This window comes from Cebus imitator, unplaced genomic scaffold (assembly GCF_001604975.1).
Source record: "Cebus imitator isolate Cc_AM_T3 unplaced genomic scaffold, Cebus_imitator-1.0 Scaffold17, whole genome shotgun sequence".
Taxonomy (NCBI): Eukaryota; Metazoa; Chordata; class Mammalia; order Primates; family Cebidae; genus Cebus; species Cebus imitator.
In genome coordinates, this window is record NW_016107332.1 from 7484783 (window position 1) to 7498882 (window position 14100).

The window sequence follows — 14100 nt, forward strand, 5'->3', positions numbered from 1 at the left end:
CTGCCTGATGTATACATATTTTTATTTCCAGCAGATTCCTTTTCTCTACCCTCTTCTGAAACAAATTTTAGACAGTGGATAATTTCAAATCAATTTTCAATAATAATATAAGGGCTTCCTTGCTTATTCATGGGAAGTCCTTATCACAGTGTCTGGCACCAAGTAGGCAGTCTCTAACATGGGTGTCTGTACTCTTCCCAGGCCTGTGTGCTTCTTCATCTTTTCCATTGGTCCCTCATTCAACAAATACTTATTGAGTGCCAGACAAGCTCTTAAAAGTATATGATAATGACCTGCCCAAGTGGGATGCATTATGGCACTGGACAGGGCCAAGGCCAAGACTATAATCAAGTTATATGGCCCATTTATGTTTCTCAGTATTTCTAACAGAATTGTATCTTTTCAATTTGAGTCTTCAACGGTTCTGTAAGCAAAAGCTCCCGATAATTTGCCAAATTAAGTCAAAATATAAAGATAATATAAAATTCTTCATTTATAGTATTTTTTCATAAAAAAAACTTTTTTACATCATAGTGTCATTGTATTAGTATCTATTTCGGTATAACAAATGACCTCAAGATCTAGAAGCTTTAAACAATAAATGTTAATTATCTCAAAAGATTTCTCAAAGTCAGGAATGCAGAAGCAGCTTTGCTTGGTGGGTCTTACTTAGGGTTTCTCCTGAGATTATAGAGCTGTAGTCATCTGAAGGTTTGACTGGGCCTAAAGAATTCAGGGGTTACATGGATATATTGTACAGTGGTGAAGCCTGGGCTTTTAGTGTACCCATCAGTCATATAGTGAACATTGTACCCAATAGGCAATTTTGCAACATTCCCTCTTCCTACCCTCCTACTTTTGTAGTCTCTAGTGTCTATTATTTCCCTTTGTATATCCATGTGTACCTATTGTTTAGCTTCCACTTACAAATAAGAACATGCAGTATTCAATTTTTCTCTTTCCGAGTTATTTCAGTTAGGATAATGGGTGCCACCTCCAACCGCATTGTTGCAAAAGACATGACTTTATTCTTTATGGCTGCATAGTATTCCATGGTGTATATATACCACATTTTCTTTATTCAATCATCCTTTGATGGATACTTAGGTTAATTTTATGACTTTGCTTTTGTGAATAGTGAGGCAATAAACATAGGAGTGCAGGTGTCTTTTGGATACAATGATTTGTTTTGGGCAGATACCAGTGGGATTGCTGGATTAAATGGTAGTTCAATTTTTAGTTTCCTAAGAAATTCTCATACTGTTTTTTATAGTGGTTGTACTAATTTACATTTCCACCAACAGTGTGCAATCATTCCCATTTCTCCCTATCGTCTCCAAAATTTATCTTTTTTTTTTTTTTAATATTAGCCACTCTAACAGATGTGAGGTGATAGCTCATTGTGGTTTTAATTTACATTTCCCTGATGATTGGTGATGTAGAGCATTTTTTTTCATATACTTGTTGACCATTTGTATGTCTTCTTTTGAGAAATGTCTGTTCAGATCCTTTGCCCATTTTTAAAGTGTGTTACTTATTTTCTTACTCTTCAATTGTTTGAGTTTCTTTTATATTTTGGATATTCACCCCTTATCAGATGTATGGTTTGCAAATATATTCTCCCATTCCATAGATTATCTCTTCATTGTTGATTATTTCCTTGGCTGTGCAGAAACTTTTTAGTTTGATGTAATTCCATTTGTCTATTTTTGCTTTTGTTCCTTGTGCTTTTGGGGTCATTTCCAAAAATTAATTGCCCAAACCAATGTTGTAGAGATTTTCACCCATGTTTTCTTTTTGTAATTCTACGGTTTTGAGTCTTATATTTAAGGGTTTAATCCATTTTGAGTTTGTTTCTATATATGGTCTGAGATAGGTGTGTGATTTTATTCCTTTGCATCTGGATAAAGTTTTTCCAACACCATTCATTGAGGAGACTGTCCTTTCCCCTATCTGTATTCTCGGCACTTTGATCATAGTCAACTGATCATAAATGTGTGAGTTTACTTATGGGCTCTATTCTGTTCCATTGGTCTATGTGCCTTTTTTTTTTTTTTTTTTTTTTTTTTTTTTTTTTTTNTTTTTTTTGCTAGTAGAGTGCTGTTTTGAACTCTTTGGCTTTGTAGTAGATTTTGAGATCAGTTAATAATGCCTCCAGATTTTTTTCTCCTCAAAATTGCCTTGGCTATTTGGAATCTTTTGTAGTTCCATATAAATTTTAGGAATTTTTTTTTCTATTTCTGTGAAAAACATCATTGGAATTTTGATATGGATTGCATTGAATCTGTAGATCACTTTGGGTAATATGAACATTTTAACATTAATTTTTCTAATCCATGGACATGTGACATGATTCTAATTTTATTATTTGTTGAGTACTGTCTACATGATAAGCATTGTACTAAGGACTTTAAGAGATGAAAAGCAATAAATAAGACACAATTACTGATACTAGGAATATGATAACATGCACTTGTTTAGTGCTTTTTCTATAGGCAAGATACATTATACATCTGACCTTAAAATATTGAGGTTATCTCCGTTTTAGACATGAGAAAAGTAAGGCTTAGGGCACTTAAAGGATTTATTCTACACTGCAGGCCAAGAAGTCTGAAATCTAAGCTCAAACTCAGGTATTCTAACCCCATGTAGAGCATGTTTTCTGTACACAAGGTACGGACTCATTACATAGCTAGTGCTTTCAAAAATGTGCACTGATTTGAAAACAAGAACACAAATGACGAAAATTTTAAAAGGCTGATTAGAAGGATGCATGAGTGTTGCAAAGTAAGCATTACTCTGGATCTCAGGTATGGAATAGGAGATCCTTTGTATCTCAGGATAATCTCCTACTCAGGCCCTGGAAAGGGAGTAAGGGGAAAGTGTCTGTGGACCAACATTATCTCTTAGGATCCGTTGCTTTGTTTTTAATAATAATAACAAACTTTCTCTGACAGAGAAGATTTAGGATCATAGCAAAATCGAGAAGAAAATACTGAGAGTTCTGAAATACCCTCAGCTCCCACACATGCAATCTCCCCATTATCAATATCCAGCACCAGAGTGGTACATATGTTACAATCAATGAACCCCAATTGACACATCACTTTCACCCGAAGTCCATAGTTTACATTAGTGTTCACTCTTGGTTTCATATATTCTGTGGATGTGGACAAATGTAAATGATATAAATCCGTTACCGCAGTAGTGTACAGAATAATTTTACTCTCCTAAAAATCCACTATGCTCCTCCTATTCATCCCTCTCTTCTTTGTAACCCTGCAACCACTGATCTTTCTACTGTCTCCATATTAAACACTTAAAAAATGCCTTTCATAAAGCTTAAAATGTATTAATTCCTTCATTACTTTGTTGCTATCTCTTCATTTTATTCATCATCTTGTTTTACCTACTTTCTCTTTTTTTTTTTTTTTTGAGACGGAGTTTCGCTCTTGTTACCCAGGCTGGAGTGCAATGGCGCGATCTCGGCTCACCGCAACCTCCGCCTCCTGAGTTCAGGCAATTCTCCTGCCTCAGCCTCCTGAGTAGCTGGGATTACAGGCACGCACCCCCATGCCCAGCTAATTTTTTGTATTTTTAGTAGAGACGGGGTTTCACCACGTTGACCAGGATGGTCTCGATCTCTTGACCTCGTGATCCACCCGCCTCGGCCTCCCAAAGTGCTGGGATTACAGGCGTTAGCCACCGCGCCCAGCTACCTACTTTCTCTTATTTAAAAAAAATATTGGCTACAAAAGAAAAGAGAAATTAAATATTAAAAAATAAGAATGTAATTATAAGATTTCTTCAGATACTCTCTACAGTGGTGGTTATCCATGTCTTGGTTGTATGGGGGAATTAGGTCATGTTGCTAGGTATTTTTGATTAAAGGGAGCTGTTTAAATTATGGATGTATAAGGAAGTAATAGTTTCAAATGCAAAATATATATTGGCATTACACAGGTTCAAAATGATTTCTCAAGTCTGGTATTAATTTTGATTTTTAAAAATGTCTTTTTCCCTGGAGAGGTAGGAGGAGTGGCACCAAGGTCCAAGTAGAAATTACAGAAGCTGTGTAATTTAATTGGATTCACTTTTAATAATGTGTGACATGAAAAGGTTAATTTGAAAATGTTAAGAAGTAGTGAATTCCTTGAAGAATTCACTAAAAGTTAGTTTTACTTTACAAATTATTTTGCTCTACCGTCTTTTTTGCCTGAGGGTCATTTGGTACTGAAGCTTAGGCTGTCGGATACAAAATAAGAATGAGAAGAAATAATATAACATCAAATAGAACAAAATTTCACATTCAAATGCTCTGACATAAATTAATCCACCATTTTACACATTTTAGGAACATTTTATTTTTAGTTTATCTTCAATTTAGTGTATTTTAGTATATTTATTTTAGTATATTTTCAATTTAATGTCCTAAACCTAATGTCCTTTATTTTTAACATATCTTCAATGTAGTATATTTAGTATATTTATTTTAGTATATTTAGTATATTTTCAATTTAATGTCCCAAACTTACATAAATTAATAATGCAGTTAAGAAAATAAAGAAAAATTACATTCAACATGCTAAGAACAATTTTTACTTATTTTATTTCATCATAGTGAATCATTCTTGATTTAGCTTGTAGGAATCACTGTTCCTAAGTGTGATTCTGAAATACTTCTTTCAGTTCATTTAGCTGTAAGTTTTAGATTTGATAAATGGAGAAATGTTTAAAATTCCTGCTCAGAATTTGAATATATAATATAAGTGTTCTAATAAAGTAAAAATAAAATAACCATCTTTTACCATAGTTCACTAGTTATTGACCCAGTAACAAGTTATCTCATAAGTCAAATAGCTTCAAGGCCAGAACCTCAGTATTATTTATCAATTCATTCACCTGTCATATCTTTTAATTCTTTACAAAAGTACACAATCCTGGCTTTTTTTTAAATTTCTCAATATAAAACTTGACTTACAACTAAAGTAAATAGTAGCAGCATTGGATAGGACTATACTCTCAGGTTAGGAATTTTTGTACTGTAAGAATTTCTTCCAGAATATTTACAAATTCACATAAATATTTTTTAACAAAATACATCCTTTCACAACTACCCAAAATAATAAAAAATGTGAGCTCTTGACACCTGTGAAGTTTCAAGAAAAAATAGTGTTTGCAGAAGGGCTCAAATATAAACTGGAAAAGCCAAGACGGGGGCTACTTGGAGCTATTATTTGCTAGGTGAGGTTAGCGTGCACAGTGCAAACAGACTTCAATTCTAGTGGTTCTGTAACCAGGGGCAGGTCAGCTAAACCTTTCTCAGTTTGTTTCTTTTTATGGGAGCAGCAACTATCCCAGAGCATCATTTTTGATCAGTTTTTGTGGGAATTAAAAATAATACATGAAGAAGTTCTCAATATAAATGGTCTTTATTCATTCATTTTGCACTTGATATTTATAAATATTTATTTACACCTTTAGATTAGGCACCAGACTCCCATGTGCCAGTGAAGGAGGAAGTCATGGCTTCTCATTTAGAAATTTTAGCATAATGGAGAATGTTAGGTAACTGCTAGTAGCCCACTGTGATGGATAATACTGTCTACTTGATTGGATTGAAGGATGCAAAGTATGGATCCTGGGTGTATCTGTGAGGGTGTTGCCAAAGGAGATCAACATTTGAGACAGTGGGCTGGGAAGAGCGACCCACCCTTAATCTGGTGGGCATAATCTAATCAGCTGCCAGTGAATATAAAGCAGGCAGAAAAACTTAAAAAGGCAAGACTGGCCTAGCCTCCCAGCCTACCTCTTTCTCTAGTGCTAGATGCTTTCTGGCCTTAAATATCAGACTCCAGGTTCTTCAGTTTTGAGACTTGGACTTGCTCTCCTTGCTCCTCAAGCTTGCAGACAGCCTATTATGGGATCTTGTGATCATGTAAGTTAATACTTAATAAACTCCCCTTCGTGTGTATGTGTGTGTGTGTGTGTGTGTGTATCCTGTCAGTTCTGTCCTTCTAGGGAACCCTGACTAATACACCCACTTTCACGAGTGGCTATTAAAACATCCCAAGAAATAGAATAGGCAAAAATGTTTAGTATGATTTTATGAGATAGTGATATAGAAGTGGCAATTGTAGGTTTCGCCAGATTTCTGTGCTAAGTTCATGCAGTGTTGTTTTCATTTAATGTTTATTAACTGGATTTATGATATATTTTCATTTTTTGTAGTATAGAGTGAAGAAAAGACTGAGATACTGATAATTATGCTCCAGATGAAGAAGTAGCAGGATCTATGCAGATAAAAATTATATAAAGAGTGAGGAAATATAATCTTTGATCATTTAAAAAATATAAGTGCAATCATAGATAATTGACTTAATCTCCATGTGGCATGAATTCTGGATTTCCTAAATGAACAGCTTGTCCAAGTTGATTTAGAAAATTATATCAGTAAATATTTTATAATATTCTATGCATTATGAAAAAAAGTAGAAGTCCTGAAAGAGTTTACAGTCCAGCTAAAGAGATAAGAATTCAAATTATGAAATGAGATTTAAAAATGAGACAGAAGATTTCGCAGGACAAGAAACATTTACTTGCCAATGAATGGTACATGCCGTATGTGCTATAGGAACTAAGATGAGAAAAAGATTGATCCAAACTATTACAGGCAGAGAAGAATTTACAAGAAATGTACGGGGGGCTACTAAATCCTGAGAGATACAAGCATTTGAATACATGAAAAATGTCAAAGTGAAGAGAATGTCTAAAGACACTTTGGATCTATAAATCCCTTTTAGGGAGAAAAAAACATTCTAGCTCTTGACTAAATGGATAGATAATATGTGTTCCTTAATAACTTATCTTTTTTTTTATTATATACTTTAAGTGCTGGGATACATATGCAGATCTTGCAGGATATTCACATAAGCATACACATGCCATGGTGGTTTAATCTTTTTCTAAAAAGTGCCATTTAACCTGCCTTTAGGATTATCTCACATGCAACATACAAAAGGATTCAAGCATACATACAAGCAAACACATACCATGTCATTTCCTGGTCAGATATTTAAGAATAAATGATGCCTTAGGCTAGCATTGTATTGTTGTTGTTGGCTGGTCACTATTTACCAAAGTTCATCCCTTATTTGCAAATAAAATTATAATCTCTTAAAATATCCTCTATACAGAGTTAGGAGTGTGGATATTGATACTGCACCATCTGGGTTTAAATCCTAGTCTCACTACCTACAACAGGTATCACTTTGGATAAGTTACTTAACCTCTCTGTTTCTCAGTTTCTCCTTTAGTAAAATGGGGACAATAATAGTACCTATTATACAGCATTGTTGAGAGAATTAATGTATACATATAAAGTATACAAAAGGGAGCTGGCACATTGTATTATGAATGTGGAAGCTGCTTATATGATAAGTGTGTCTCTCTCTCTCTCTCTCTATATATATATATATACTATATTCTCTCTCTATATATATATATAAAATGTTATACATAGATGGTTCCTGACTTATGGTGGTTCAAGTTATGAGTTTTTTACTTCACAATAGGTTTATTGGGGTATTAAATGTATTTCCATTTATGATATTATAGACCACTATAGGTTTATCAGGACATAATCCCATTGTAAGTCAGGAAGCATCTATATACATACACACACACACACACACACACACACACACACACATATATACACACACACACACATAAGCAATTATATATTTAAATATCTAAAATAAATATTTAAGTATAAATATATATAACAGTTGCTAGCATCTTTATATATACAAATACATGTATATAAAGGGTGCTAGCAATGGTTAAATTTTAAAGCGATAATTATGTTTAATCATAATTTTCAGTCATAGAATGTTTACTATTGAAGACAATATAATGTTTACTAAGTGATAAATGAAAATGAGAATCTTCAAGATAATGTATTAGAAAAAGATAAAACTGAAAATCAGCACCACAACACATTCAATATTTATCTTAGAAGCCACAATATGGTTCACATTTTTTCTCAAAGCACTAGTGTTTCTAAAAGTCAGCTCTGTAGCCATTGGAATCACCTCGTGTGATAACCTCAGGAGGCAGCATCAGCTGATGTAATCTCTGGCTTTGTTTACTGTGAGGTGTTTTAAAATTTTATTGGATTGAGTGAACTCTGCCATCTTTTAGCAACCATTTTTCTCCTATTCACAGTAGCCTAGATTAAATAAGGCTAGCGACTTTTAAAATAGTAGGTGCTTCTTTCTTATGCCTAGATTCAATGTATAGAGTGAAAAATAATTTACGTATGCATTGTTGCATTAGCTACTAATGTGTGAAGCAAAGGTTTCATATTTTATTTATAATTTTTGTAATGGTTAAAGGTGTTATTCAATATAAAAATATAGCTACAGAGCCGCTGCTCATTAATGATATCTGATTTCTCATGGCATTTTTTTTTTTTTCTGTGAAAGAGGGTTGGTATTATTTAGGAATTTATTTTTTTTAAATATTGAAGCCTAGGAGACAAACTATTTAGTTTCTTGATCAACCTTAGTTATTATTTATATTCTTTTTTGACCATCTAGGCTCTCTCTGGTGCATAATATTACATTAGAAAATTATTTATTTTCCTTTTTATCTCCCCAGATCCTATATATTGAACATAACAGCAGCATACCTAATTTAAAATTCTTTGCCTGAGTGATACATCATTTTGTGTTCTTTTTATTATCTAGTATAGTATCAGTATGCAATTTCTTCTATTACAATTTTTGAAAGCTATGATGCACAATGAAGTAACTGTGTTATTCATAATGAAAAGAAACTTTTTTCCCTACTCTCACGAGACAATTTATATGTGATGGATGTGCTAGAAACTTTCTTCATAAATACTTAGGGTATATTCACTCTATTTTAAGGAATAAAATAATACAATTAGTTTGATTTTATCATCTCATTCTTTTTGAGTAGTCAAGAAATAGTTTGGCCATTATACAACATTTATCCACTAGTACTAATCAAGAAGAAATGCCCTAGCCTTTTCTATTTAACAAATAAAAAAGTGAGGCAGATTAAAAGCTGATTAAGTTACCTAAAGTATACTTACTTTGAATCCTTGCTTAATGTGGGTTTCATGGGCAGACTTTTCTGTTTTTAGAAACTGTTTTTCTCCTGGCCCACTATTATCAACCTGTCAAAGTATTCTTCAAAAAACACCACGAACATCATCTTGTTTACAGCCTGAACAGAATGACCTAAGGTAGCCAGCACAAATACAAGAGCTACTACTCAGAAAAAATTATTTAGCTATAAAATTAGTCTATAGCAGTAGTTTTTATGGAATCTTTAAAGCCCTATTGAAGGCATCTCATCCCAACAGAAACAGATGAGACCTGTTTTCAAAACCAATGTTGTAGACTAGAGAATCCATTTTTTTCTTTCCCTAATCACTCTATATACAAATTGATAACTAGGGTTGTTAAAGACTTTGCATACATATTGAAAAGTAGTTATAATAAAGACAAATAATTATTATATATATTCTTAAATCTCTAAATTACATTTTGGGGTTAAGACCTTAAAAGATGGATTCACCATTCACATATACAACCCTAGATATAATTTGACAATTAGGTTAAAAAATGATACTTTCTGTCCATAATTCTCCATATTAACCAACCTTATCATTGTTTAATTTGAACTTTGCCTACGAGTCAACATCTAAATCTTCAGCTTCATTTGTTTAGCTACCCTGCTTTCCATTCTCACAGTTAATGAGATATCAGGTATATGAAACAAAAGGTGTTGTGATCTTGTTCCTTAGAATCTCCTCAGTGCTATGAGAGGCATAAACATCTTACATATAAGCAGTCTAAAAATAAGATTTCTTGGCAAAACCTCCGTGCTTCCTGCTGCGTTTCACTGCACAGATCATTCCCTGGCATGACAGTCCCTTCATTTCAGCTGTACTGCTCGCAATATTTTTGTTCTCCAAAATTACAGCTCTTTGGTTAGAGGTCGATGAAGCTTAGTGGATGGAAATACTGTGCATTTTTACTAAATGAACACATCCTTCTCAGCTTTTCTCCATAGACATGTCTTTGACCACACACTGCATCATTCATTCCTCCATTCATAAAACATTGATATCTGATGTATGAAGCTCTGTGGTTCTGTGGAAATATTATAAGGACAAAAAGAGAAAAAAGAAAAACTCTTCCCCATGGAAAGGCTGAATAATGGTATGGGAACCCTAATTACAATAAAGGGATGGGGACTTCAAACAAGTATGGGGTTCTGAAATTGAAATATGATCTAATTCTAGCGCAGATTGGGATCCAGGAAAAGGCTGCTCACTAAATATTAGTTGAATGAATACATATATCATGATACTATTCTCAAATCCTAGCCAATGTATAAGACATTCAATTTAAAAAAACCAAGGTCTTTATTTGCAGTAAATAAAACAAAAATATTTACTTCTTAGCAATATGGCATATACAAAAAAATCCAAGAAAATGATGAGAAAACCCTCATATGAACAAAATGATTAGAAAAATGTATCAGGTATATGAAAGATACAAAAAACCAAGAGTTTTTCAATGTGATAATTACCACTTAGTGGATGTAATGATTTAAAATTATTTCATTTCAAATAGCAACAAAATATTATCAAGGGAGAGTCCTATGAAGAAATACCATGAGTCACGTTAATTACAGAACTTTACAAAAGAGAAAACTCATGTGTAGAGACAAAATACTCCTTATGAGGGTATTTTAAAGATGTCAGTTCTTCCCAAATTAATTTATACACTCATTACTATTCTAAGTGACAAGAATAGTAGGATCATTTTAGGACTTTGAAATAAAGGTTTGAATATTTATTTGAAATGCTTAAAAACTTAAAGGAGCTAAAAGTCTTTTTTTTTTTTTGAAAAAAGAATAAAACTGGAATCTTGCCTATTAAGACAACAGGCCTAATAAATTTAAAAATATATTGTAAAACTAAAAATACATTATTTGTTCATATATGGATAAACTAATCAAACTAGTGTATAGGTTGTATAATATTAATAAGAATTTATACATATAAAGGTAGATAAATGGATTCTTTAATGTAATATTAATTAGAATTTATACATACAGAGGTAGATAAATTGATTCTTTAAAAAATAGCATTTAGAAATGGCCTTTTTCTTCAAAGTGGGAATAGGGTTTGTTAGCTTAAACCTTCTCATTACATCATGTACCAATATCAAGCCCAAGTCCATAAAAAACTTAAGTATAAAAAAACTCTAAACTATACTAGAAGAAAATTTAAATATTAACAGAATAGGTGTGGAATATCTAAGAATACACATTATATTAGAAAATACAAACGAAATACAAAATCTAAATGTTTTATATGGGAAAAACATCCAAAAGGCAAATGAGAAACTAGGAAAATGTAATAAACTATACACAAGAAGTTAATATGCTTACTATGTAAAGACTTTCAAAGAGCAATGAAAAAATGTTTTCGTTCCCAACAAAAAAACTGCCAATGATGTAGACAATTCATACAATAAAATAGACAAATGGCCACAAAAAAAATTGTATAAACTCTTTAAACTCACTAATCATAGAAAAGCAAGTATGGGGCCAGGCATAGTGGCTCCCATCTGTAATCTCAACACTTTGGGAGGCCAAAGTGGGCAGGTCACCTGAGGTCAGGAGTTCAAGATCAGCCCGGCCAACATGGTGAAATCCCATCTCTACTAAAAATACAAAAATTAGCCAGGCCCGGTGGCATGTGCCTGTAATCCCAGCTACTCGGGAAGCTGAGGCAGGAGAATCACTTGAACAAAAGAAAAGCAAGTAAAAATAAGTTGTAATAAATGCCAAAAACACAGAAATCCTCAATGTTGCTAAAGATATGATTAGACAGACTATCTTATATACTGTTAGTCAAAATCGAAATAGAAATATTATTTCTTAGAAAACAGGGCCAGGCGTGGTGGCTCACGCCTGTAATCCCAGCACTTTGGGAAGCTGAGGTAGGCAGATTACAAGGTCAGGAGATTAAGACCATCTTGCCTAACACAGTGAAACCTCATCTTTACTAAAAATACAAAAAATTAGCTAGTTGTGGTAGCATGCACCTGTGGTCCCAGCTACTTGGGAGCCTGGGGCAGGAGAATCAGTTTAACCTGGGAGGCAGAGGTTAGCCAAGACTGTGCCACTGCACTCCAGCCTGGGCAACAGAGCAAGACTCTGTCTCAAAAAAAAAAAAAAAAAAAAAGAAAAAAAATTTTTAAAAAAAAAAAAAAAAAAAAAAAAGAAGATGACAGATTTTTAGGAAAACAGATTTGTATACATTTATCTTTGCATGATTTAACGAGAAAATTATAAACTACCTAAATATCCAGTTATAAGGGAATGTATGATCACCTTTGTTACATCTATGAAAGGTACCACTAGAAAATATTTAGCTTTTAGAGAAGAGCATTTATTATTTTTTTAATAATATGGAAGTATCATAATCATAAAAAAATCAGAGATAATGAAAAACATAACAAAAAAATTACTTGTAGTTCCTCCATACAAATATTTTACATGTGATATTTTTTCTATCTTTAAAGTTAAAATTAAACAGAATAAGTTAAAATTAAGCTGTAAACAATATTATATACATGTGTGTTACAAAAAGAAAAGTATGGAAATTCCTCAAAAACAAGTATTTGAATTAAGGCAGACACTGTTGTGACCATTCTTTGATCTACTAAAACTTGTTCTGAACAGCAATTAGAATAGATATGTACGTGTGGTGGATTATTTGCAAAGATAAGTCCTTCCATCTCTTTATATATATATATATATATATATATATATATATATATATATGCCCCTCCTTCTATCAAAAGGTAAAGTCTGTTTTCTTCTGTCCTTGAATTTGGGCTGTGATGTGGTTTGGCTTTGTGTCTCCACCCAAATATCATCCTGAGTTGTGGTCCCTACGTATAAAGGGAGAGACCTTCTGGGAGGTGACTGAATCACGGAGGCAGTTTCCCCTATGCTGTTCTCATATCAGTGAGTGAGTTCTCACCAGATCGGATAGTTTGATAATGGCTCTCCCCCCTTTGCTCTTCCACCCTTCTCTCTCCTGATGCCATGTGAAGGAGGTCCTTGCTTTCCCTTTGCCTTCTGCCATAACCGTAAGTTTCCTGAGGCCCCCAGCCACATGGAACTGTTGTTAGTCAATTAAACCTCTTTCCTAGCCCACTGAGAAGCATCCCAGCAACCCGACCACGGCCGGCTTTCCCTGGACACCATGAACCACACTGTCAAAACCTTCTTCGCTCCCGCCAGCATCGACCATCCCCCGAACTATGAGATGCTGAAGGAGGGACATTGAGGTAGATGTGCTGGGGGCGCCCCACAACCCTGCGCCCCCGACATCCACCGTGATCTACATCCGAAGTGAGACCTCTGTGCCTGACCACGTCATCTGGTCCCTGTTCAACACCCTCTTCATGAACTCCTGCTGCCTGGGCTTCATAGCGTTCGCCTACTCCGTGAAGTCTAGGGACAGGAAGATGGTTGGCGACCTGACCGGGGCCCAGGCCTATGCCTCCACCGCCAAGTGCCTGAACATCTGGGCCCTGATTTTGGGTATCATCATGACCATTCTGCTGATCATCATCCCAATACTGATTCTGCAAGCCTATCAGTAGATCCAGAGAAATCATCCCGGCCAGGGGCTCTGCCCATGACCTGTCTCCCAGGTACTCCAGCTTCCATTCCTCGCTGAGTCCTGTATCAGCCCTTTACCCTCACACACTTTTTACAATGTCATTCAATAAAGTGCATGTGTTCCTGGAAACAAAACAAAACAAAACAAAACAAAAAAACAAAAACCTCTTTCCTAAATTACCCAGTCTCAGATATTTCTTTATACCATTGCGAAAACAACTAATGCAGGCTGGTTTTGTGACTCATTTTGACCAGTAGACTGTGCTGAAGTGATATTGGTTGACGCTTGAACCTAGATCTTAAGAGACTTTGCAGCTTCCGTTCGTCACTCTCTGAGAAGCCATTCGTCAT

The 14100-nt window shown here is 34.2% G+C and overlaps 1 pseudogene across 1 annotated transcript; it reads left to right on the forward strand.

Moving 5' to 3' along the window:
* The first annotated feature begins 13312 nt into the window (after positions 1-13312).
* Positions 13313-13853, forward strand: LOC108290678 (annotated as a pseudogene). Its single transcript, XR_001819667.2, has one exon. The product of XR_001819667.2 is annotated as an interferon-induced transmembrane protein 3-like (transcript).
* Positions 13854-14100: the final 247 nt, after the last annotated feature.